Genomic DNA, 22820 nt, shown 5'->3' on the forward strand with positions numbered 1-22820 from the left:
ATGGGTTCCATGTGTTCCATCCGTTCCATCACTCCATCCGTTCCATCACTCCATCCGTCCGTTCCATCCACTCCGTCCGTTCCATCCACTTCATCTGTTCCATCTACTTCATCCGTCATCTTGAAAGGGTTTGAGAGATACGAAAGTTCGGTTTGGGGCCTGCAACCAATTGAAAAGAGCATCAAAAATCCTCTTCTTCGGCACAGAACCTGGCAGAGGGGTGAGCCAGGCAGATCAGAGCAAGAAGTCAGACGGCTGAAAATGTCACCTTTTTTTTCTGGAACCCACATTGCATTGAATAAATATGTGGGTGGAGGTCCCCTACGCCCCCCCATACAACTATTATATCCCATACTCCCCCACATATACATGTGGTGTAAGGGGGCTAAAAAAAGTCAGAATTTCGGGATCGGCGATTCCGAGGGTGACATTTTGATCTATTTCCAGAACAAGATGCCTGGAGAAGGGATGCCTTCTCCAGGGAACCAATAGTGAGGTAAACTGTGGGCAATAAGGAATGATGTTTAAGTTGGAACTTACCTTTTTCTTCGTTTGAACTGAGAACTTTACAACACCACAAGCTGAAACTTGGTTTTGTATCTTGGAAAGGAACTGAGACCCGGAGAAGGGAGTCATTCACACAGGTGAAGTTGCCTCCTGCAATTAGAACTATAGACCATTGTCCTAAAGAAGGAATCATTCGTCTGGACCAACACAATACTTCATCTCTTCAATATTAGTTACAAGTGTGAGGGCTAGAAGTAGGCATGTTGACACATGACGGTGGACTCTTTTAATGTATTTGGTTATTATAACAGATTCCTTAGTTCCTTAGTTAGAGGCAGGGAAACCACTCTTAGAGTTAGGGAGATGTAGGTTCCATCCTTAAATTTAGTAAGTAAAGGTTTATGATAACAAGCACACCACCTGTGTGTCAATCTCCTCCTTCTGAATCCTTACATCATTTAATCAAATGTAGAAGTATGAAGGACCTAATACTTCTTATCCAGACACAATGTTCACAGATGAGCATGACAGAATTCCATCTGGCTAATTCCAATCCAACTCCTTACTTCCATCCACTCCTCTCTCTTTCCTACGTATCAAGCCAAAGCATTGCACATTTTTCGAAAATTCCTGAAAATGTTTGGTTCTTAAAGAAGATTCAGGGACATTTGGTCTGTACAACACATCTCTGGTTGGTATAAACCCACCTGATTCTCTCTTGAATATTCATGGGAGCCTTTGATGTATAACCTACTGGCAAAGCCTTTCAACGGATTCACTAGCAAACGTTGGACGTGTCCAAGTCCTCAATAAATAACAGCTTTGCAGGAAACCTCCAAAATCACTATCCTGCAAATGAAAAAACACAAAAACAGAATTATTGTGGGTGGGTGAGCTATCCTGCAAAGGAGGCAAATACGTTTTTTTTTTCCTTTTTTATTTTTTACTAAAGGATTAAGGAAGTAGCAATTTTTAAATCTCTGTCAGAAAGGCAGATTGTGTTCATGAAATAAGGACTAGGCCACATAAGAAGGGATTTTGGGAATGCTGGAGAACTCTATTTTTGCATTCCATTGATACATATTTGATATTTTCCCAAACCTCACAATTAAAACCGTATACATGCTTTTTTTAATTAATCCCCCAGACGTCCCCCCAGAGGTCATGCTTGGGAGTTCCTGTCATTCCAGAAACGTTCACTTCTGTACTGGGTTCTGTACTGGGTTCTGTGCAGGTCTATTCATGATAAACAAGGTGACCATTCTGCTGCTATTTATCTTTTTATCACTGCCGCATACGTCACCTCAGGACTTCCAGCACAAGCAATGACATAATTATGTATTGTAGACTACTCGTGTGTGTTCATTGGACCAGAAAATAGTTTATTTTCCACAGGAATTTATTCTTCAAATACTTCAAATACTTCAAACATGAATCGCTCTTACCCAGGAACAGTGAAAATAGCACACTTTCTAACCACATAGGAGCAATGCTTTAAAAATATGCTTCTTTACATGTTTCCCACGCAAGAACCTCTCACCACGCGAAATTATAAAGTCCATTGTGAAAAACAATGGGATGCCTCTGAAATCAGGGTTCTCCAACTAAAAGTAAATGCTGAGGAAAATACAGTAAAACAAACAACAATATTGAAACAAATATTGGAGAAGGGAACCAGAAACAGTACAAACTCTGGCAGAGTCAAAAGATTACTCTGCAACTACAGACTTGGAAATTGGTTCATGAGATACATGGCATGTGTGTGCATGTTGAAAGCACTGGGCATGTGCTATCTAGTGTACATTTTAGTTCTTATATGTTTTTTAAAAAAACAATAGCGGTCGTAAAGCCATTTTATATTATTTTGGACGAAACTGGATATGTGAATTTACAAACATTGATACAGATATGAGGTAACTCATGTTGAGATATTATGTATGGGAATAGGAAGCACTGAAAACACTGTAAGTGACATGTAAATGTGCATTGTACATTTTCAAATAATATTCTGGTGGTTTTGTAATCTTTTAGGTGCAGAACTACTACTGTGAACTCTCTGTGAGGGAAACACTTTCAAGCAAGCAGTCGGTCCTGGGATTATTTTTTTTACCTGTGGCAGAAGTAGAGAAGACAGGCCTTTATACAACACTGACAATCGTGGACCACCACTTGGAAGAGCTGCAAAAGTGCAGTCCACTGCAGTCAACTGCAGTCGACTGCTGAGACAGTGGATTTGAGGAGGAGACCAGCGGGAGTTGTGTGGTAAGTGGTTTTCATTTTAATTAATACTTGTTCTATATGAGCAATTCCGTCTCCCACTGTGACCCACGTGTTTAGAGATCAAACCGCTCGGTTTGCAACCTGTGCAGCAAACAGAGCACATGGATGCTCACGGATAACATCTAGTAATACAGGATGAGAGATTAAGGTGGGAGAAAGATGTCTCTTGTTGAATGCAGAATTGGAATTGGCATGTTTAAAGGAGGAGTATCAGACATAATAAACACATTATTTTCCCCAAGCAATTAGGGACAGCTCCTTAAAGCCCATAATTCCATCCTTGATATGTTCGCAAGCCCTGGGAGCGGGGTATAATTGGTCACTTTCCCTGGACGTCTCTTCTTTGAGAAGAGAATAAGAGAGAATAATTGTAGTCAACTACTTGAATTATAGAGAATTTTATAACAGGATTGTCAAGAATTACTTTATTGCTCTGAATTCATATAAATGTAATGTTTCTGTGTATCTGGACCTTAACTGTCGTACCAACTCTCTGGATGTTTTGGGTCTGTTCTCAATATCGGCACTTCCTCTTGTCATATAATCATTGGTAAGACTATATTAATATTAAGGATGAAGTGAAACATCATTTAAAATTGCTGACAATCTTGAAAAAGATTGATATGTATAACAACAAACATTGAGACAGTGGAAACGATGATTCCCTCAATCACCACAAGTAAATGACGTATCCAATATGGAGTATTCCATGGGTGCAATAATTCAAAACTCCACCTATATGGTCATAACTGAACCTACGAGTAGAAATCAGGAAAGACTCAGACCTGATTTATTTGTGGGTGCCAATATTACTGACCATTAAGGAATAAGGAAAAAGTACAATAAGAATATGAGGCAAGATCTAGCCAGGGAAATATCTAAATATCATTCCAAAGTAAAAACAAAAATCAAACACAAGGCAACATCAAGTCAAATCTTTCCTCAAGGAAATTCCTCCATGTATTAAGACTCTTAGATACCCCAAGAGAGAGAGTCACAGAAGGCTAGATGAAAACAATATCACCAAAGTGCTCCCTCCTGTTGCAACCACTGTTTTACTTCAGTATCAACACCTCAAACTTTGAGGTTAATGATGCAATTTTTCAAAACTTTTTTTTTATTATTTATTGATTTAGTTGAAATGAATCAACCTTTCAATAATTAACAATATTATAAACAAAATGTACAATACATTCGGACAACGTACATTCTGATACACAACTAGACAAATAGATTTTTTGTACAGCATCGAACAACATATTTACAAATTCATTCATATCACATATCACATGTATATTACTAATTCATAATCTACAGATTATTTCACGATCATATGCAATGCCTCACAAAGATTATAAAATTTACACAACTAACAATTGACACCCAATAAGGAAGACCCATTGCGGGTCCGTACTTTCTCAATGGCGGCCAATATGTGCGATATTATTTACACCATGGCAGCTTCTAGTTGCAGCCCTTCCAAAAAATTAACAGTGGCTATTTCTAATGGCAAAAAAGAACTACCCAAAATTATGGCTCAGCACGATTTCTCTGTCATATTCCCCAAGTACTTACAATATTTGGTGAAATGTATTTGTCGCCGATTGCATAACACGGGAGACTCTGTTATCAGATGTTCTAAGGTCTCAGTGGACTCCATGTGATTACAGTAACGACAGATTTTGTCTTGTTCCTGTAGTAGGCGCCACCTTATTAGGCCCTCCTTTGTGTGCCATAAGTTAAAACGCAGGCGTAAAATTGCCAATCTGTACTTAGGTGTTGGAGCTCTCTCTAGATAGTTAGGTAAAGTGCATACTTTCCTTGGTGGAAATCTAATACTATCACCTCCTCAGTAACTACAACAAAACTCCTGAGTCACTATCCAATCTACTTGGTATAGTTTTTCTTTAGCCTTTTTCGGATTCAGTAACAACAATTCAATCGAAATATCACTTGAATCAAGTATTTGAGAAATTGTATTGATCCAATTGACCATAAAGGGGTGAGTAGTTGTAAACATATATGCAGACAAAGATTTTAGAATAATCTTGCTACCTGTTGAGATTATACATTTCCTGAGGAGCGAACACATTCTCCACTTATACAGTGCGCACAAAGAAATTAGGCCCAACTCATACCGTAGCCAAGATATTGGAACACATGTTGGCAAGTTTAATACTTGTCGCCAATATTTAGCCTCCCATTGATCAAATTGAAAGCGCGAGTCACTTGGCAAAGTTTCAAGGCCATATAGTAATGCTGGAGTGGCTTTCTGAGTCCAATACAGCCATGCAGGTCTAATAGAAAATTTCCCAAATCGAAACATAACAATCTTAGTTTGTGCTATGGCTGTGTCCAATTTTCTTCGCACTGCATCAAGTTGTCCTTTAGGATTACAAATACCTTCAAAACACAAACACAAATACGTATACTTTGGTAGTATTTCGATGGGTATTTGATTAATTGACCATTTGAAACAATGCATAGGTGTCTTCCCAGGCACATATTTTCAAAACAAATGGAGCTTGGGTGCAAAATAAGAGCTCAAGTATGGATATACTCTATAATCCAGAAAGCACAAGCAATGGGGATGAATTGTGAGAAGAGTAATTCACTTTGCATCAGCAAACATAACATTGACTACATTGAGTAGATGGAAGATAGGTCATTTCGTTATGAAGTACTGCTGAATGACAAAGAGTACATTCCATTTAATCGTTGGTATTACACGTGTTTTCATACATCCCTCCCCTAAAGTTAATCAATTCAACTGACATTGAATGGATCAAATTCCAACAGGACAAACGTGAAAGGAGTATGGCTCACTTCCATTCTAAAATAGTCTATGAGTTGGTCTGGGAAATAATTGACTCTTTCAGGCCGATGGGGATTGATATTTGCCAAAATTCATTGGAACAGTCTACTTTTTGGACAAATAAACAGGGGGATGTGAAGGAACTGAATGACTTGCTCTTCGTCCCTAATTATCTCACTTGAGGTTGGCTATGATGAGGGAAGATCAGTGTCCATCGTGTAGGAGATACAGAGAAAAGGCAAGTTGTTTATGGACTGGTCATGGATCGTTGCAACATTACAGTCCTTTAATTAATTCTATGACAAGACTGGAGGCGAGCATTATGCTTCAACTTCTTTAATTTACTACTCCTCAGCAGTTTCAAAAAAACAATTAAATCAACAACAAATCCAGAAAAAATGTCTCAACAGACTTTTCTTGCTTTGAAACTACAATCCCCACCGTGTCTGTAGTCCATCTCCTCCATGCTTAGCTATGACCACTTCCTGTCCCTGAGCTCCTCCTCTCTTTTACTCGCTCTGAAAAGTCATTCAATAAACTCCACACAAAGTCCTGCTAACTGGGCGAAGACTTGAACTACTCCAAACCGAATGTCAAACTTCCTCGACTGCAGGCGACTACCACTGCTAGTCTCCTATATCAATTGTTCTTCTGCTCTTCCCCTAGGAGAATGCAAAATAGAAAAATCAGGGTGGTGTCCATGTATTGCTCTCACTATAACATTTTTAACATATGCAAAATCCAACATTTCATATGCAATACATAGCTTGGCCGGGAATCTAATGCTCGCCTCCTAGTCTTCAATATAATTATACTCCCTGCACAGTTAGCATGGGTAATCTTCATTCCTTCCAAAATACCTCTCATCTTTAGCCTGATTCTAGTAGATGTGTTATCCTGGAACTGTAGAGGATATAATCACTTTCTGAACAATCCTGCTTCAGGGCCACCCTTACTGCTTGATTTTACATGTCTCACTAGTCCCTTACTTCTCCAAGAATGTCCTATGCACATTATGCTAGCTGAACTGGGGACGGAAGGTAGACAAGCAGGTGGCTTAGCAATAGCAATAGCTAACAACCAGAGAGCTAATTCTCAGTATATCAATACTTTGAGTGACAGCTTATTAGCTGTAAATAATACCCAGGAAGTATTGGCAATTATTTAATGAGATTCTTGTGGTAAACGTATGCTGGAAAATTGTTTCAGACTCCCAGGCATTTGTAATTAAGAGCTAGCTACCCTTTTTTCCAATTGTATACAGAAGGGCCTAATGATAATATTCTGATGCTAGGGCAATTTAACAGTAATATTGTCTGGTTCCCATCTTTCAACAGCAGGGTTTCAATAAACAACGCCTCTAATTTCTCTTTCACCATACACAGTGTTGAATTTGGAATAGATACCGTTTCATAGAGTAAGGTAAACCAATTCTATTAAGTAACATGTGTGCCTATATAATTTGCAGAATGTACCTCCATGATAACGAATAACGTCCCACAATGCTTTTTATTATAATTCAAGATGTTCACTCTTTTGTTGCCGAAGCCAATACATTAAAGGCTTAACCATTATGTCAAAAGTGACAGATTTTATTCCAGTTTCCAGGAACAATTGCATCATGGCAATGCTCATGGGAAGACCAAAGACTGATTTCACAAACCTGTTTTGGATGCACGCCAATCACCCTAAATTAGAAAGACTTCTTTGTATTATAATATGTGCTCTCTGTCACAGAATTATCATTATGGCTAGCATACAGTATAAGCAATTCTAGCGGGCAAAAGTAACATTTGTATCAAGGGATTGCTGGCAAAACTGTATTGGCAGTACAAAGTTTGCCGTGCCCTGAAAAGTAATATTTGCTTTTTTAAATGTTTTATCCGAAGGAATGTAACTGCACTGGTGCCATAAAGCGAAATGCGTCTTCGAAACCAGGTCAGATAAAACGTGCCGGGGACAGGCCACATGTTGGGCAGACCAGTGCGAAAACATGTTCATGGGCCGTTCATTGGATATGTTGGTGCGACACTGGCACCCACCACTGCCACATTATCTTCAACCTGTGCAATTTATTGCATATGGCCCTCTCCATTTTCTTCTTTTTGAGTCAACTCTGTAAAGGGGAACCAGAATGAGAGATACGTGCATGGGTTAGAATGTGTCAGATATTCCATTAATTGTGAGTGCATGTCCTTTTTCAATGTTAGTGAACAGAAAGTGAACATGTTTAATGAGCTTGACAGGAATAACATCCTACTTGAGCCCCTTGTATTGCTGATGCATGAGATGGCCCTATCAACTTTTTAGAAAAGATATTGCTGCGAAAAAAAGAGATCCACATGCATGCACTGTGAGTTGAAATTTCAGGAATGAAGCATTCTCCTCAGACTGGGGGACAGCCAGCACTTTGTAAGTTCGAATAGTGTGACCGGCTGCGGCACATTATCCTCCTGAGAGTGAATCATTAAGTACCATCAATTATCAATACTAATAATGATAATAATAACAATGCAGATCCGTCCGGGAGACAAGGAAAGGGAGAGACATTTCTCTGTAAATTGGTGCTGTGCAGAGAGGAAAGAACCTACATCTTGCTTCATTGCCAAAACGACTATTCAAACTCATCGTGTAATATAAATGTTCTTGCAGCTTATTGAGAAAGGTTTTCTATGCTAATCCATGGGCAGCATCATGGATCTATGGAGGCTCTGGGCCTGATTTACAAAAGCGTTTCCTTATGGGGAAAACCCCATCAAAAAACGCTTTGTAAATCAGGCCCTCTGTCTCTTAAGAATGATGCTCCTTGGTGATGTCAGGCAGGGCAGCTTCTAATGTCATGAAGTACAAGGGCATGGTATTCGTTTGTTTTCCTGCCTGGGTGTAAAGGGTTACTTTCGCCAATGGAGACGTGAGACTCAAACACCATTTTAAATCTCAATAGTGCAAGCTGCCTCGGGCATCACCGTCTGCTAAAGCCCGAGATAAAAGGCCTGACAAAGATTGTTGACGCTTTACCTTTTAATGAGCAGACTGGATTGATTTTGCTTCCCAGGGGACCTGCTCGCTTCGCCCTGTGTTCACCCATTATGGCCTGATTAAAGTCACTGATGCTGTACATCTAAATGAATTCGGCAGCGGCCCGTTGTTAAGGATTGCCTGTACATAATCTAGCAAGTAGAAGTCAGTTTTCCCTTGTTGCACTTCTTTTTCGGATGAATGCGAACTAGGGATAGCACAGGGGCAACGTGTGAGCAACAGAGGTTAGAATTGCGGATCCGTGCTTAGAAACCAAACTCCGGTATGGTATTAGGTGCGTTATAAAAATAATTAAATTAATAAATATGCATTGGTATGATGTGGGCTTTGGCAGCTGATGCAGTTAGCCTGACTAGTAGTTAGCCTGACTAGTCCTCCACAATGTAGCATCGAATGTGATATGGACGGCAGTGTTGCCACAACAAGCAGTTTGGCCTGTTTTATACCACACAGCCATATTTCACTTTGAGCCATGTAGATATGAGTTAGTTAGAATGGGATGGAATGCATGTTGTTCATGCGTGGACAACACCAACTCAGATGCCATCTCGCACAGAAACAGTTTAGAGACGTGAGTGTAGGCAATGACACTCATAGTATGAGTGTCATTCGATGTATCATTTATATGGGGATTAGGGTGCACAACTCACTCTTCTTTGATTAATGAAAATGTTAACACGTGTAATCACAATATCGCTGTGTTTCACGTGCTCCGGGCACAACCCTTGCCACAAAGGGAATACACTATACACTAAAACTATTCACCGGTCACATTGACAAAGTTACCTGGTCACTCTTCTCACGGTACCCACGAGACCTCTTTCTTTAGTATCAAAAAATGTTTTATTAGCATAAATGAAGCAGACATGCTCAAATACTAAATACTTTGGGGTACATAAGGATTCAGGACTTCATCCTCTTGACACGTAACAATAGGATAATTTATCATAAATGCAACTCGCTCAATACCCAAAAGGGTTAAGTGACTCTCCTTTGCTTACTTCATAGTTTTTCAATCAGCAACAGTTATTCACACAATCCAATACTGAATAAATCACAGTTCTGTGTCTTAATCCAAGCTGTACCACACCAGCAAGACCTAAATGCTCTTAGTGCAGTGCTTGTACTGGACACCACACTACACGTTTCGGGGCGTGTTTCCCCTTCTCAGGTATAACTGCTAACAGCAATTGTGAGCTTTAAAGAATGCAAATAGAGAACGTATCTGTAAATGGATCAGATTTTGTTATATTCTATTAAGATGTAGGATTATGCGTATAGTGCTAACATGATTCCATATGCACTACAGTAGTACGTGCAATGAAAAGCTCCTGTAAAAGTAGGCCCTACACCCCTATTTCACTTATTTTTTTAAGTGAAAGCTTAATCTAGCAAGTGACATGGGCATTAGAGGGAGCAGAAAAGCCATATGTCTGCCACATGTGTACTACTGAGTAAAGAGTGAAAATAGCAATTATTTGTTTTGTTTTTTCCATTTTGATACAACAAATGCTGTCTGGCCATTAGATATTCCCTGAACTTTCTCTTCTCTCTCTCTACTCCACTACTTGCTGCGTTGTCCTTCCTGGAATACCTTTGTTAGTTTTTTGTTTACATCTTCAACCCTGGTGTCATGCTTTCAGAGACATCCTTCACTTCCTTCTCCTCCTCTGTCCATTAGGTAGTAGTAGTAGTTTACATAGCACCTGTATCTCATTAGTATGGTTTTCAATGCGCTTTTGGGGGTGAACCCCTTTGGGGGACCGGAGTCCAATGTATGACATTTCTCAGAAGGTATGTTATGCGTGTGCGCATTAGGCCTAGATATGGAGTTAGGTGGGCTGGCCGTGTCCCAGTAAGCTACCCATGATGGTCAGGCATGTGGATGGGTGCTGGCAGTGGTCAGGAGAGTGAGCGAGAAGTAGCCTTTGCAACTGAATTTTCAAGTATATCTTTTTTTTTATCTTTTAAAGTCTCACCCCTTCTCCTTTGGCATTAGACACTTCTTGGACTTATTTTGTTTCCTTTGTCCTTTAAAATGCTACTCCTACTGCTATGTCATCATTGGGCTACTCGATTGCTTTCTTTCCTTTGTCCGTTAAAGCTCTACCTCCCACTGCCATGCCAGCAGAACCTTCCTGGAATTCCTTTCTTTTCTTTGTCCTTTCACACTCCACTGCCTGGCTGATTTTGTTTCTTGTCTTGGGTGTGATTCATGTCAGCCTTCCTATCCCTCCATGTAAAGGGAGGGTAGTGTGTTGCATTTTGTCATTTGTGGTAATGTATTGCATTCCCCAGGCAGATGTCCTGCTGGTGTTCCATCTTGGCTTGCAGGGTGTTGGTGAATAGGCAGCTCAGGAATGTTGGATGAATGATAACACGCTTAGTGTTCTAAATGTGTCAGTTGACACCTCATCTGGGATGCCTGAGGATGGCCAGTGGGTGTGCTCCATGATTCCTATGAACTAAGACAGTAACTGGCACTCCCCATCCCTTTACATGGAGACCAAAACAAGACGGAAGAGCTTACACGCCTTCAGAGGGTTAGATAACCCGTGTTTAGTTTGTCCTTTAAATCTCTGCCACTACTTACAGGCCATTAGTACCCGGTGAGGGCGCAATCAGAATGCAAGAGCCATTCTGATTGGCCCTCGCCGAGTCATTACCAGGCCGGGAATCCCTCTGTCAGGATTCCACGGCCTTTGTTCCCGGCGGAGGGGCGTGACAGCCCCTCAGCCAATGAGGAAGCTCGAAGCAGGGCCATCCCCGCTCCGAGCCTCCCCACGACTGAGAGGCTGCCTTCAACCCCGGCGGGGACTTTGGTAAGCTTTTTTTTTTTTTCCTACCCTCCCTCTGTCCTCCCTGCTCTCCCCGCCCCACTTAACTTTTTGTTGCTGCGTCCCCGCTGGGGAACGATTGCAGGCTCCAGCAGTTTGGAGACACACGGCTGGAGGCTTGCATCGTCCCCTAGCAGGGACGCAGGTATGTTTTTTTTTTTTCGGAAGCGGACGCGCTGGGAACACTTGTGTTCCCAGCGCTTCCGCTCCCGATGGCCGCCATGGAAAGGGAAAATGGACTCCCATTTTCCCTTTCCCGGCGGCCATTTTCTTGGTCGTTTTTTTTTTGTTCCTGTCCCGAAACGCCGTGGCTTTTCGGGACAGAAAAAAATGCTTTTAGTGCCCCGGCCACGCTCATAATGTGGGCAGGGGTACTAAAAGCAACATGACCCGAGCGGCGGGGGCATTACCGACCTTCGCTCGGGCCTATAACTATGGGCCCCGGGGCATTACCTGAGTCGGTACTGCCCCCGCCGCTCGGGTCATATTGCTTAATTAATGAATCTCTGTACTTCCTTTGTTTTGTGTCCCCTATAGACTAACGTCCTGATGCCATGCCACCTAGGACTCTCTTAATTCACTTTGTTTACTTTGTCCCTTGTTGTACCACCTCCTGCTGGCAACAGCTGTTCTGATTTCATGGCACAAAGGAAAGAAAGAAGTTGGCAGGTATATCAAATAAAGAAGGTGCAGTTGCTTTTGCTTCCCTTGCCCCTAAAGTCTCCACCTCTGCTTTCATGCTATCAGTTACCCACTGGACATCTTCTCTGCTTTTATCCATGTTGATTGTTAAGGCATTTGTAATGATACATGATTTACCATCTGTGTAGTATCAGTTTTACCTGCTTACCATAGTAAATCCATGTCTTTCAAATACATATGAATAGTATTGTAGGCACTGCAGTGGTCTCCATGTTTCATGATCCATTCCGTGCAGAATACTTTTCTATTATTGAATGCTATGTTTATAATGGCAGTCCATTGTTTAATCACACTATGTTAACTATGGGCAACCTATAAGAACTGTGATCAATGTATTGATTATGTCACTTGTCTTACAATGCCCTACCAACCAAACGTCTGTGATTAATTGGATGCTAACTCCTTTTAGAGCAAGATATCAACTCAGCCCAAATCCAGGTTCTCACAACTATCGGGTAAGGATAATTGGATGGACTAGACTAAGTTTAGTGTTATGCTTCGCATGATAACAATCTCGCCACAAAATCTGGGACAACAAGTCAAATGAATTCAAATTACAGATTCCCATGTCACAAAGTATGGGGAAATGACGAAAAACGCTACAGGTAAATCCATGCTATCATGAAACACTGAATTACTATGCAGCATACCTATTTGTCTTGCAATTCAGAATAAGTAAACTATATAAAGCATACATGAAATAACTCAAATGAAATCTAGTATTTTGAAATCTAGAGAACACATGTGGGATGTATTTACCCATGCATCCGAGCCCTACCTCAAAACTGTGCAGTACTGACATGAAAACATCATGATGGCCAGAGCTTCCCAGAAAATGCACAGGGAAATGCATGAAGAATAGGCTGCCACTCATTTTTTGCCGATGTTATGGGCACAGAAGGACACTGCCTAAAACCACCATTGGACTACCCACACAGTAGTCTGAAACCATTGGGAATGGCAATGCTGATTGCCAAAAGCAAACCCATAACTGTTGGGAATTCATTTTCTTAAATCCCAAAATTGGGTGCAGTACCAGTACTCACCACTATCCAAAAGCCGGCATTTTAAAACAACACCAGATTTTACTTTTTGCAAAACTGAATAAATGAACCCAAAGCAAGCCAAAGAAAGACTTACTGAGAGGTGGATCCAATGTAAAGTTATATTCTGAAGTGACTTGAAGGTGTATAACAAGACTGGCTGAGGTGTGGATTTCAGCAGTTTAAGTAAATTTGGACTGAAAGACACTACAAATCTAAATGTTCAAATTGACTGAGTGACCTACTTCTGAGTGTCACATAGGTTGCAATTGTTTAAATGTCATAGTTTTAAACTTAGAATCAGCATTCTAGCTGCATATGTAAAAAAAATGTCTTGACTTAAACTGGGGAACAAAAAGTGACATTTTATCTGAAACTTGGCTCAAGGAACTGAATTCTGCCTGGCAACTACCCCCATCAGGAGTGAAACTTGAGTCACAGCTGTGTTCCCAGGCCTAGCTGCCCTTTTGCTGCTCACACCAAAAGGGATATGACACTTCCCTGATTGAATTACCTGGGCTCTGCAGGAAATTGAACAAAGCCCTGTCCTGACTCAGGCAAATGTTTTATTGGCGGGAGTCGTAAATGGAGCTTCCTCTTGGCAGAAGCTGGGAGGGGCAGGGTCTCTGAGCTTGGCAGAAACTGGAAAGACTGGTTTCTGTACCACGTGACCTGAAAAGACACACCTCTATAGCCAGAATATGGTTTTAGAAAAAGATGAATAACTCATAGAGCGGACATGTGAAAATTGTATAAATGACACCATAATTCTTGTGATTTTTCTGCCCACATTTTAAGACGTGCTAGGACCCGGTGGCATGTTCAGGGGGGTTTTAGCAGAAAAGAGGATATTACTCAGAATGTGTGCATGTGAAAAATCTGACACTTCATCAACTAATGTCCATACTCCTTGCGCACATGTGTGTAAATTTGGGGTAATGTCCGGAATTGCAAACCAGTTAAAAAGTGCAAAATATTGCCATTTCTGAATGCAAGCTCCCAGGAAGAGCAGAGTTTGAACAGGAGATACCTCCTGTGATATGTGAGGGGTGCATATGATTTTAAAACAATATGTACCTCTGCAAATATGTATTTGTTTCAAATCTAGATTCGTGTGTAAGTTGACAGGAGGAGTGGACTTTCTGCAGGCTGTAAAATGACATCACTCTGACACAACTTAGTTCCCCAATCGAATGAGAAATGGAAGTTTGACCAATTAGAAGCTGAGAGAGAGGTAGGGTCAGTGATGCTAGAACACACCCACATTCTAAACACATAAAAGCAGACAGACAGGACAGATAGGGACCTTCAAATCCATTTGCAGCTGGAAGCTCTGCCGGAAAAATCCATATTTACCTCCATCAACCTTCAAAGAGCCAACACTTAGACTCCAAGATAAACCAGAGATTTCAAATCCATCAATCTCCAGAGAAAGCTGTGCAGAAAGATCCAGACTTTAAATCCCTCAATCTTCAGAATCCAGAGAGAGAGCAGACCCAGATCACTGTGAAGTGCAGAGACCAGAGGCGCGTCTAAAACCTGACCAGATCCGTGGCGTGGCCCATTTCACTCAAGAATATAGTGTGAGTACCTAGAAAACTGTGCAGAACCAATCTCTTAGTTAAAATAATATAATTCAATCCTATTTTAATCTAAGTAGAACTGTCTCCTAACTGTCACCTGTCATTTGTAAAGCTGTCACTTGTCATTTTCTAGTTGCAAGCTGCACTTGTCTTTTTGAACTTTAAAATTTCAAATCTGAAAAACGACCTTTATTTAATCGCTCATATCTCCGCAACCGTTTGTGCTAGAGACTTGCAGTAACTTTCCCCTGAAAGCTGAGAATCGTGGCTTTCCTAAGAACCTAGAACCCCCTATAGTTTTACCGCAATCGCGGAACACGCATTCGCGAATTTTACCGCGATTTGCAAATTTCTCCACGTGTAAAAAAATCTGATGCTGCTTGCCTTCCATTTGCCAGAAATTCGTTTAACCTGCTAATCATTCCTGAATCATTGCAAGAGTGAGCCTGGACTAATATTAACTAGATACCACTCACCCTGAACCTCTGAAAGGGAATTAAAAGCATTTCCAGCATATTTTCACTCCATTGCCAGCACATATCAAAGCATTTTGCCTGTGTTTTCAACTTCTGTAGTCTAAGTTGCTGGATGAACTGAATTACATTTGAATTGCCTTTCTGAGAATTGTGTGCCTTCCTTCCATATCCTTGCATTGCATAAAAGGGGGGGAGGGGTGAATTGTCCAAGAAAGTGATTACATTGTCTTTTGTTGAAATCCTATCAAGTTATTTTCTGTACTGCATTTCATTCCACATTGCATCCATTGGGAACCATAAAAGTATTGTTGCTATCTTATCCATTTCATGTCAACTCCTTAGTGATTATCAAGAAGTGTGCTATCCAATTATTAATTTATTATAAAGCGTGATATAATATATATTGTTTAAGTTATCAAATAAACCTTTAAACTTGCAAAACAGAACTACTTCTTGGCTCAGTGGGGTCAGGAGGATTCCAAGAGAGGGGTGTTATATAGGGGTAGTCATCCAGAACGCATGAACTGGACATAAAGGTATATCAATAAGGGTTTTCATTCAGTATTCTAGACTAGGCGTTGACTTAGCTGTAGTGTTGAATTGAATCCTCTTACAAATTGGGGGCTCGGGCCGGACGTTTGGGTTAGAATACCACTTGTGCAGCTTAATACAGCGTGCCAGCTGACCAGATACACATATCCAATCGGATCACCACGCGGCATTACGCTGTGAAGCATTCCTCAAAAGGGACACTCCAAGAAAAGTTCTGTTCTGCAAAAATAAAATACAAACTTCTGTAAGTCAGGACAGAGACCAATCTCTAGAATGACGACCTTGGTAGATATGAAAATAGCCAGAGAGCACTTCTTACATAAACTATTTGTGAGAGGTGAATGGGCTGAGCAGGGCCAGGATGCCTGGTTGCAGGCCATCACGCGACAGGTCACTGAAACAGGGTCAGACTTATGGAGAGATCAGGGTCCATTACATGTGGCCCTGAGTGAACTATATATGGCTCCTAAGGCCAAAGATGAACACGACAAGATTGTTAGGATAGCGGCATATTTATATTTATATATGGGAGCCATACAGAATAAATGTGCTGAAGGCCATGATCTGGCAAAAAGACAACAGATGGCGTTAGAGAAGGCCCAATCTGATCTGGACTCTTCTGAGCAAAGGCTGCACAGGAGCCAGGAGTCAGAAAATGAGACCAGACAGTACATCACTAAAATAAAGGAGGATATGGATGTGCTGCAAAAGGAAAAGTCAGAACAGGATACCAGATTTCGGGCCTTGCAGAAGGAACACCAAGAAGGTTTGGACTCCCTACTGCAAAGCCAGAAAAAGCTGGAGCAACAACTGGACTTCAACAGGGTATGTGCTGAGCAGGTAGTCACCCTGCAAGGCCACCTAGATAGGGAAAAGGCAGAAAGCAATAAACTGATTCTGAAAGACCTGGATACCCAGGCAGAGTTTGATGAAGAGCGCCGGAAAGCTGGTGCCCTTCAAAGGCAGAGGGACGACCTGGCAGCACAGATGCAGGCTCTCAGTCAGGAAAGAGACACTTTAGGCCAGAAAGTCTGCCACTTAAAAAAGGAAATTGAAGAAAATCACCTGGCCCTCCAGGGGCTGGGTGACCTCCAAAAAGAAAACCAGAACTTGGTAGGGCACACCAGAAGGGTGGAAGATGCTCTGGCAAGAAAGGAGCAGGCCGGTAGGGATGGGACTCAGGAGGTAAACCTCCTGCAGCAAAGACTGGCCCAGTTCTCCAGGACCAACCAGGAAGCACAGAGGGAAAATGAGGCCCTCTGTCAACACAATGATAGGCTCCAACAACAGGTAGCGATGCAGGAGAGACTGATAGAGTCTAGTAAGGCCTTGACTGAGGAACTGAAAGCACAAATGCAGGCTCTTGCATTGCAACAGGGAGCAGGGGCGGATAGAGATGAGGTCCGCTGGGAAAGAGAGACTCCTGACCATAACCGCAGGAGCCCTAACATCAGGGGCCTTCATCTCCCCCAGTCCCTGGACTCTACCACCCCCATGTCCCCTGGCGCACATGAGCACAGGGCCACAGGGATGGCAGATTACTATCCAGCTAAGAGTATGGGGCTCATAGGCCAGTACCACTCAGGAATGCAGGGGCGGGCATCCGGGTATGGGCACCCAAGTACAGTACAGTTCAGTGGGGAACCCCAGGAGAGTAGGCCCCTTAAGGGCATCCTGAAAACCTCTGCCCAGTTAGGTCAGTGGGGGGGGTACCCATCAAATCCTGGCAGCAAGGAGGAATCTGAAGACTCCTCTGAACTGCGCAGGACACAGGAGACCAGGTCCCCACATTCTGCCAGCCATTCCCAGGCTCGCAGAATCCGGGAAAACCTGGAAGAACAGATGGGAACCTCTGGGAGCAGTGCCTCTGAGTCCGAGGACGAATGGACAAGGGTTACCCGAACCAAAAAGGCCAATAAGGCAAAAAGGGCCTTGCTTAAGGACCCCTTAAAGCAGATTAAGGCGATCAGGAGCGTCATCACGCCTTACCATAAGAGCGCTAAGTATTCTGTTTGGGAGCACTTAGAGTTGTTTGAACAAATGATGGAGACTTTCCATTTGAAGGACAGCCAAAGCTGTATTCAATATGTAAAGTGGACCTTCTCCCCGGAATACTCCAGTTTCTTTGCGGGGCTGGAGGACCAAAATCATTTAAGATGGTCCACCTATAAGGCGGCCATCTTGAAACATTTTTCTGTTCACAGAAATCCTCAAGAGGCTCGCAAGGCAGCCTACAATTTGCAATGTGGGGAGGATCAGGCCCCACAAGAATTTGTGCAGGAGTTAAAGCGTGCTTTTGCACAGACCACAAGAAGGGTGCGCACGGATAGCAGGGAATTTATTAATACGTTTTTCCATGCCTTACCCAAATATATCATGACCCAGCTCGTGAGGGATTTTCCAGAGAAAAGATCTTTAGACTGGGTCATTGAACAGGCTACCCGGATCTATGAGGTGCAGAAACCGATAGATAGCAAAAGTAATGCCCAGAAAAACCCCAAAGCCAACAGCACCCCTGCTGCTGCCAAGGTGGCAGAGGTAAAGGTCACTCCCGTTTTGGATTTGGAGATGGGGGGGCCTAAAAACCTACCTGCACCTAATAATGCTAGGCCCAGGAGGTCCTCGGGTCAGTCACAGACAGGGAGCCAAGGAGGCAGCCCCGTAAATGGGGTCCCTCGCTCTCCTGATTATGTAAGTCCCCGTTACAAGGGAAATCAACCCATCCTGGGTTATGTGTGGACTCCTCCAGCCCAAGGGGGGGGGGGATCCAGCCAAGCACCTAACCCAGGGAACTTCCCTCCCAACTTCCCACAGGAGGGCAAAAATTCTCCAAATCCTGGGCAGAACTTTTTCCCCAAGTATCCACCCAATTTCCAACCCCAAAATCATCCATCCTTCTTTCCCCAATTCCCTGAGCCCAGACAACCTAATCCGGGAGAGGGGAGGCCAAGGGTGGAGGGGTACCCAAATCTTCCCAAACAGGGGTACTACCAAAGAAGGGATAGCTACCCTTCCCGGGATCAGCCCAGGGGAGAAAACAGGGCCCCGTATCAGCCTGAGCGGGTTTCCCAGTTAGAGCGCCAGGTTCAAAACACGGCTCGGGATCTGGGTCACATACTGAGGGCTCAGCAGAACCCTCAGATCAGCATGCCGGCGCAGAACGCACCCAACTCTGGACCTGGTGCCCCAGAACAATGACGGGGGCAGCACCCCGATAACTCACCGGTTCCCAGGGAGGAGGCACAAAGGGAAGGGGGGTGTAAAGCCTTGGAGGAAGCTTCCTTCCTCACTTGTAAACAGCCCCTGGAAACCCAGGAACCGGAAACAAAATCTCTTGCCCCTGAAAGTCTGCCTCCTAAGGAGCAGAGGGGGGGTAGGAGAAACAAAAGACCCAAACAGACTCAGTTTGAGGAGGAGGTACAGGTCTTCCAATTTGAGGGAGAGGGATCCTCAGAGGATCCTGGGAAAAGGATCTTCTCCTTCAGAGAGGGGGGAACTCCTCCCAAAGAAAAATGGGTCCCTAGGGATGCAAATCCAGACTGGGGAGATGTGGAGACTGAGCTACCGCCGCCCACCATCTCATCCCAGAACCAACAGCAAGAAAATCCCCTGGTTCAAACCCACCCTGGGGACTGCCTCCAAAAAGGGGGGGGGCGGCCCAGAACCGGAACCAGGGGAACCCACAATGGCTCTGATCTCCAGTTGCCAAATTTTTCTTTCAGATTCCCAAGGCTCTCCACAGAATTCTGCCCAAAATTCTTCTCTCGCGATGTCCAGAACCAGAAAATTAGCCCACCAGTTGTCCAAAAATGTACATTATCTGTGCCCCCTTGAGGAGAAGGAGGGAAGATATTATGCCCCGGTACAAGTACAGGGGCAGGGTACAATTTCAGCGCTGGTGGACACGGGATCTCAAGCTACCCTTCTGTCCAGAAGGGCCTTTGACGAACTGAATGCAGGAAGGGGAGAGAATTACCAAATTCCTCTCACCTCCCTTCCTGGACAACTGCAGAACTTTGACGGGAAGGAAATTCCCGTCGAGGAGACGGCAGACTTGGACATTAAAATTGGGCGACACAAGTTGAAACACCCGGTCATAGTTGTGACTCCAGAGGGCACCCCTTGTTTACTGGGGAATGACCTCCTGAGAAGGTTGTCACCCCTAATAGATTGTGTAAACAAGGTCCTCTGGACCCAGACTAGCCGACCAATAAAATTAAAACAGAGTGTCAACCATGTTAGTTTAAACGGCACCTGCCACATGGTTGAACAAAAATCTGACCAAGTAGAATTTCACTTCCAGAATAGCCAAATTCCAGACGTGACAGTAATAGCAGTAGGACAACAGACTGGTGATGGGGGGTCCTCTCTATTTCTGAAAATCAACCTCCCTTCCAGTCTAAAGTGGTACTCCACGCTGGAAGGAAACACCCTGAAATTCTACACTAATCCACAATCAGAAACTCCCACTCCTATAGTCCAGAAAGATGTGAAATCAGCTCAGAGCCTGGCTGATATTCAGCAAATTGGAGAGCAGTTGTTCATCCCTGTCCAATTAAATGATGGGAAGGACTCTGTTCTCGCTCGAGTGTGTGTGAACAACGGTAAGAGCTTCATCAGCGAAGCCATGTTCCGCCAACTCCCAAAAGATCCAGCCATTCCCACATTCAAACTGATAGACAAATGGGAAATGGACCTGGAAGCACCTAATTCCAAACATCTCCTGCCAAGCAGGTGTATGCTCAAAATCTCCATTGGCAACAAGAGCATAGTCCACAATTGTTGGGTCGTGCGAGATGTCCCTGCCGCCTTTTACTTAGGCAGTGACATTCTCAATCGCTTTGCCATTAGTTTGGACCTAATAAACTTCAAAGCTTGGTCCCGATTAGCGGATAATCCCATGGGCTTTGATGATCCAGAAAAAGCATTTAGGTCAGCTCAATTGCTACCTTATGCAGTTGAAATTCAGGTTAAAGAGGAAGTCACCTTCCCAGAAAGGACCCGACAATTCTCCCTGGAAGTGAAAGTTAAAAGGGGACAAGAGTTGAAAAACTCTGATGCTTACATACATCTAAACGCTTCTCTCCAACAGCAAGGGTTGGGGGTAAACCCAACTCCATTAGTCAACATAGAACATGACACCATTCCAATAGAGGTGGATAACAGCGACTTAAAGAGTATTACTCTAGCCGCAGGCACCATTATTGGAATGGCGGTCGATGACCGACATTTTTCCATAGATTTAGGAAATGAACTGTTAGGGCCAATCCCCAAGGACTGCTTTGACAGTGACAGTGATGACAATACAACACCAGACAGGTTTTTTACCCGGCATGGGGGGAACTTCCTGGTGTACACTTCCTGCCCCTATGGTAAGGAAGATGTGAATGTGACTTCAGGAATGATGAGGTGATTTTCCAGGTCCATGAGGGCTGCCTTTCCCACCTGAAGCCTCCAGTCCAAATCAGCACTCTGACCAGGGACTTCTCCACCCAGCTGGAGGAGGCCGCTGAAATAGCCAAACCAGAAGTCTTTCCAGGCTTCAGGCAGATGGTGGAAGAGAGAGTCAACCTAGCTGATGCCTGTGTGACTCTGGAACAAAAGCAAAAGTTGAAACAAGTTTTCTTGGATTTCCAAGATCTCTTTGCGGTAGACTCATATGACTGTGGTCGCACTGACATCCACACAACAACAATCCCCACGGACCCTGGCATGACTCCTGTGTTTGTGAAGCAATATCGCTTGCCTCTCGCATCAATGGAGTCCCTTACTGAAATAATTAAGAACCTTGAGTCCCGGGGAATAATCTGTCCAGTCCACAGCACCTTCAATAACCCGGTGCTGGGAATATTGAAGCCGAACGGCCAGTGGAGACTCTGTGCTGACCTTAGGGAGCTCAACAAACGTGTCCATACTTCCCGATGGCCTCTGCCCTACATTGACCAAGGGCTGGCCCAGATCCAGGGGTCACAGGTATTCACAGCAATAGACCTGACCAATGGATACTGGACCGTGCCTGTCAGTAGGGAGGACCAATACAAACTGGCTTTTACCTTTGGGGGCCAGCAGTACACATGGACCCGGACTCCTTTCGGATACCTCAACTCCGGTAATGAGTTCAATATTTTCCTACATAAGGCCATGCCCGACCTGGGTGCGAGGGGTAACCTGGCTTATGTAGATGATGTCCTCATTAAAAGTTCATCTGTGGAGGAACACATAGCGGAGATCCGTTATGTTCTGACGCAGTTGAGGGCCGCCGGAGCAAAACTTTCCTTTCAGAAAGCACAGTGGTGTAGAACCCGTGTTAATTTCTTGGGGCATGAGATTACTCCTCAGGGCCTCTGTCCCCAGGAAAAGAAAGTGGAAGCACTTCAGAAACTGAAAGACCCCACAACTCTGCGAGAACTAAGGAGCCTCCTTGGACTGACTAATTACAGCAGAAAGTTCATTGAGGGCTACGCAGAGATCACCAGACCCCTGATTCATCTCCTGAAGGGGGGGGTCAAGTGGGAATGGGGTCCAGAACAAGCCGAGGCAGTAAGACAACTCAAGAGAAGCCTCTCACAAGCGCCTTGCCTAGTTTACCCTGTCAGAAACAAGGAGTTCTTCCTGGAGACGGGGTTCTCTAATACGTGCTTGACGGCAGTATTATACCAAAAGCATGCCAAGGTCAATAAAGTAATCTCCTATGCGAGCAAAACTTTATCCTCTGTGGAGGAAAAATTCAACGATTGTGAGAAGGCACTCCTGGCAACCGTGTGGGCATTGAAGAATTACCGCCCGTTTATCCAGGGGGAACACATCATAGTGGAGACTCCACACCAGCCTCTGCAATATCTCGAAAGTGACAGAATCCGGGCCGGAAATGTGAGTAATTCCCGAATTACTTCCTGGATTCTGTCAATGCAAGGCTTTCCTGTGGAGGTCAGATATGGCCAAAACAAGAAGAGTCCCCTCGTGCAAGGTCTGGCTGACTTGCATGA

General features: G+C 43.6%; 1 protein-coding gene across 15 annotated transcripts in view; it reads left to right on the forward strand.

The window, feature by feature from the left end:
• DAB1 (DAB adaptor protein 1) overlaps window positions 1-22820 on the forward strand; it is a 4845894-nt gene that overhangs the window by 2028152 nt on the left and 2794922 nt on the right. For all 15 annotated transcript variants that reach the window (XM_069642094.1, XM_069642098.1, XM_069642099.1 and 12 more), the window contains one exon: window positions 2539-2769. The gene's annotated coding sequence lies outside the window, so the exon portion shown is untranslated. The remainder of the gene's footprint in view (window positions 1-2538; window positions 2770-22820) is intronic.

Source organism: Ambystoma mexicanum, chromosome 1q (assembly GCF_040938575.1).
Source record: "Ambystoma mexicanum isolate Mex_15411 chromosome 1q, UKY_AmexF1_1, whole genome shotgun sequence".
NCBI classification, from domain to species: Eukaryota; Metazoa; Chordata; class Amphibia; order Caudata; family Ambystomatidae; genus Ambystoma; species Ambystoma mexicanum.